This window comes from Brassica oleracea, chromosome C4 (assembly GCF_000695525.1).
Source record: "Brassica oleracea var. oleracea cultivar TO1000 chromosome C4, BOL, whole genome shotgun sequence".
NCBI classification, from domain to species: domain Eukaryota; kingdom Viridiplantae; phylum Streptophyta; class Magnoliopsida; order Brassicales; family Brassicaceae; genus Brassica; species Brassica oleracea.
In genome coordinates, this window is record NC_027751.1 from 2,120,073 (window position 1) to 2,124,342 (window position 4,270).

General features: G+C 33.7%; 1 long non-coding RNA gene across 1 annotated transcript; it reads left to right on the plus strand.

Moving 5' to 3' along the window:
* Window positions 1–1,949: 1,949 nt before the first annotated feature.
* LOC106341642 lies at window positions 1,950–3,871 on the plus strand. The gene is made up of 2 exons (XR_001269710.1): window positions 1,950–2,050; window positions 3,668–3,871. It is a non-coding gene; the product is annotated as an uncharacterized LOC106341642 (long non-coding RNA).
* Window positions 3,872–4,270: the final 399 nt, after the last annotated feature.

Here is a 4,270-nt window from a genome sequence, read left to right on the forward strand (position 1 = left end):
GATTTTCAACAAGGAGAAGGAAGTGTTTCTTCATATGTCGATCTCACCTATTCTACAGATATCCCTACAAATATCGCCAATCAGATGGGTTTTCGAACAAGAATTCGTGATAGACAAGCGCATCAACAACTGAAAAGTGATTTGGTTGAGCATATATGTCATAAATTTGGACGCGATCAAGACAACAACTGAGCTTCGATGTCTCTTTCAAATTATTATCGTTTATTTTAGTAATCTTTGTTTTAAGGTTTTTATGTTAAAATATATGTTTAAAATGTTATATTTGACTTTGTTTTATTTAATAAATAATTTTAATCTTTTTTAACAATTTTATGTTTACAAATAAATTTAATATTTTTTTATTGCTAGGAACCTTAATTAAGCAACTACTAATAAACTCCTATCATTAAGTGTTTCTTAACAAAGTTGCCTGTCATAATTATAATAGTTAAAAATTAATGATGCCCCACTTAAACAACAATTAAAGGTTGCTAGCAATGCACATGCTCTCAGAAATGCGACTTTTATTTGTTTGAGGGTGCTTCTGTTGGAGTTGTAGACTGGTCAGTTACCTAATATGGTTCCTTTGAAAGTGAAGAAGAGGAAATCATTTGTGTATATGTCATATGTGGAAGTGGGCACAAGGAAGAGATATCACTGGTCGACGTCTTAAACATGAAGCTTCAAAACACAGGATCTAGCTGATAAGCAAGCTATTGCAACTGCACGGAAATGGATTCAGAGATGCGTCCTAGGATGAGATCTGTGTCTGAGAGTTTGGGTCGAATCAACTCAGTGTAAACCTTGTATCTTCCGAAAGAGAGTTCGGTTGTGTCATAGGCTTTTTTCTGTCTCGCCATCTAGAACCAAACATAAGTATATATTAAAAATACTAAAATATGTAGACTGTCATTGCTTTGACATTTGCATGATAGATCCTCTGTTCCCAAAAAAAACAAAAGAATTGATTATATTATGGGCAAGTGGTTTTTTGTTATTATACATTCCTTTCAGTGGTTTGTTTTCATTGGTCGAAAGTGAGATTCAGTTTTGATTAGATGCGTAGATCTTTTTTCGTGAAAAGATGATTGATTAACGAACAAAAAAAAACACTCGATGCTTTTTAGTGGGATTGAGCTAATCTATACCAAGCTTTCTCTTTGTAACCAAAAAATGAGCTAATAGAAGAAATATTCAACTCAAGTGCTTGATTGACTCTCTCTTGCCGTTCAGCCTATATAGATTCATAAATACATACATCAGAAATGGAATGTCGATCTATTTCGAATATAATTTTTGTCGGAACATCAAGCATGATCGCATCCCACCGTCCTCTCCTTTGTTCAAATTCACAACAAAAGTAGGTTTTACTTTTTATATTATTATAAGAAACAAAAACACAAAAAAAGAGCAAGGGGAGATTCTTCATGGCAAAACATATACTATATCCCTAAGCACACTGATTACTTCCAAATACAGCAGCCCACTCGAGAAAATTAAATTTAAAAAGAGAGAAACACTTCCTCTATTTAGAAGTTCCTATTAGTTGATCAAAAAAAAAAAGAAGTTCCTATTAAAGAAATAAAATAGAGAGGCGACCTTTTTTTAAGTTGTTGACATTATAAAAGCCAAAGCTGGACCACGATTCCCCACTTCTATCAAATGTAAGAATTTTCTCAGAACATAAATATTTAAAATGAATTGATGGGGAATCATTTTTATTTTTAAATTCAGATACAAAAATATAAAGAAAAAATCTAGAGTGAATTAGCCCAAAATCATATAAGAAGTAGCAAATTAGATAAATGCCTATGACACAAAAGTTGTGGGGATTCAATATAGAGAAAATGTCAAAACTGACATTATGTCTATAAAAAAGAGATCACGACAAAACCGGTGATAATAGGTCATAAGCTAAATGAAATAAAAGATAATTAGGGGAAAAGCAATGGATCTCTCTCTTTCTTCCCTCTATTATTTTTCAGAGAGAGAGAATTGCGTTATTTCCCATGCTTGATCAATCTGGTGAGGTTTTCATCCAGTATATCAGGTTTGTCTTCGGCAATGTCTTGTCTGGTTTTGTTTTTTTTTTTGTTTTTAGTTTCTCTGAATCAACTTCGCTTCTCTTTTAGAAATGTTTCAATCGGATCAAAATCTTAGATCGATTTGTTTCATCCTGCCCTCTCTGTTAGGGTTCAATCATCTTCAAGCTTTTGATTTGCATGCAAGGATTTGAGACTTTCGTTTGCTTTTATTTGTTTGATTCGATTGGTTCTGGGTTTGATGTTCTGAAGCGTTGTTTTTGATTTCGTCTGTGCTGAATCAAGCTATTGTCAAAGCCAGACTCTCTCTGTCGCGTTTTCCTATCTCCGGTATGTTTTCGGTGGAATACCGATTAGACCGTCCGGGAACGGCTAACTTTTGGGTAAATCAAGCAAATTTAGCAAAACGTTAGTGTGTTGTTTTCCCTGATGTGGGGTTTAGGTTAGCAAACAAAAATCTAAGGTAACCAGCTATAAAAAGTAATAAACGCTAAAAATATTGTTAAATAGATATTCTAGAATTTTTAGCATGTATATCGGAAGATTATTGCATATGCTAAAAAAGTTATTGACAAACTAAAAGAAACTTTGCACTGTGAATTAGCCCAAAATCATATAAGAAGTAGCAAATTAGGCAAATACCTATGACACAAAAGTTGTGGGGATCCAACATAGAGAAAATGTTAAAACTGACCTTATGTCTATAAAAACGAGATCACGACAAAACCGGTGATAATAGGTCATAAGCTAAATGAAATAAAAGGTAATTAGGGGGAAAACAATGAATCTATCTCTCTTTCTTCCCTCTATTATTTCTCAGAGAGAGGGAATTGCGTTATTTCTCATGCTTGATCAATCTGGTGAGGTTTTCACCCAGTATATCAGGTTTATCTTCGGCAATGTCTTGTCTGGTTTTGTTTTTTTTTTGTTTTTTGTTTTTTTTTTAGTTTCTCTGAATCAACCTCGCTTCTCTTTTAGAAAGGTTTCAATCGGAGCAAAATCTTAGATCGATTTGTTTCATCATGCCCTCTTTGTTAGGGTTCAATCATCTTCAAGCTTTTGATTTGCATGCAAGGATTTGAGACTTTCGTTTGCTTTTATTTGTTTGATTCGATTGGTTCTGGGTTTGATGTTTTGAAGCGTTATTTTTGATTTCGTCTGTGCTGAATCAAGCTATTGTCGAAGCCAGATTCTCTCTGTCGCATTTTCTTGTCTCCGGTATGTTTTCGGTGGAATACCGATTAGACCGGCCGGCAACGGCTTACCTTTGGGTAAACCAAGCAAATTTAGCAAAAAGTTAGCGTGTTGTTTTCCCTGATGTGGGGTTTAGGTTAGCGGGTTTAGGTTAGCAAACAAAAATTTAAGGTAACCAGCTTTAAAAAGTAATAAACGCTAAAAAGATTGTTAAATAGATATTCTAGAATTTTTGGCATGTATATCGGAATATTATTGCATATGCTAAAAAAGTTATTGACAAACTAAAAGAAACTTTGCACTGGTCCTGTGTTAAAATATTAAATAAGTTAGCAAATATTGATGTCGAAGATTTGTTAGATATGTTAGCGCGTTAAATAAAGTATTGTAAGCTATATAGTTTAGTGACCATGTAACACTTTTTTATGCAGGTTTAGCGTCAACTCTCAACTGCTAACGGGGTTTGTCTATAAAAGGAAGCCAACAAGCAAACTCTCACCATAAAAAGTTGTCTAGTTAACAAAACCAATACCACTCCTCCGTTTCTATGTATTGATTGTAGACTTTGTAGTTACAGAATCTTGTTTCGTAATATTTTATTAATACAAGTCAGTAACTAAAATATTAGTTTGCTCCATTGTCATTGTGGCCAATTATTTAAGTTAACGTCTTTGAATTGTTTGTAGCCGGCTAAGAATAATACTGGATGAGTATATTTAAAGTTGGCTATGGAGTGTCATCACTACAAAAAGGAAGTTGATAAAGGAGAACAAAGATTCATTATTATATATAGATAAATCAGTACAAAAAGGGACACAAACGTCATTGACTGTCCAAACAAAACATGGTGTCTGCAATCTTTATGAATAGAAGCTAAGTACAGTCGTAGCAATGTAGGTAGTGTGGAGTGTATTGTTGCTAATATTAGTATTTCAAAATCCAAATATAAATTTGGACGATTCTGAAACTAACGAGGATGTCTTTCCATGTCTTTTCCACCTGTATTGTCGGTCCCATCACCCTCACGGATTTCT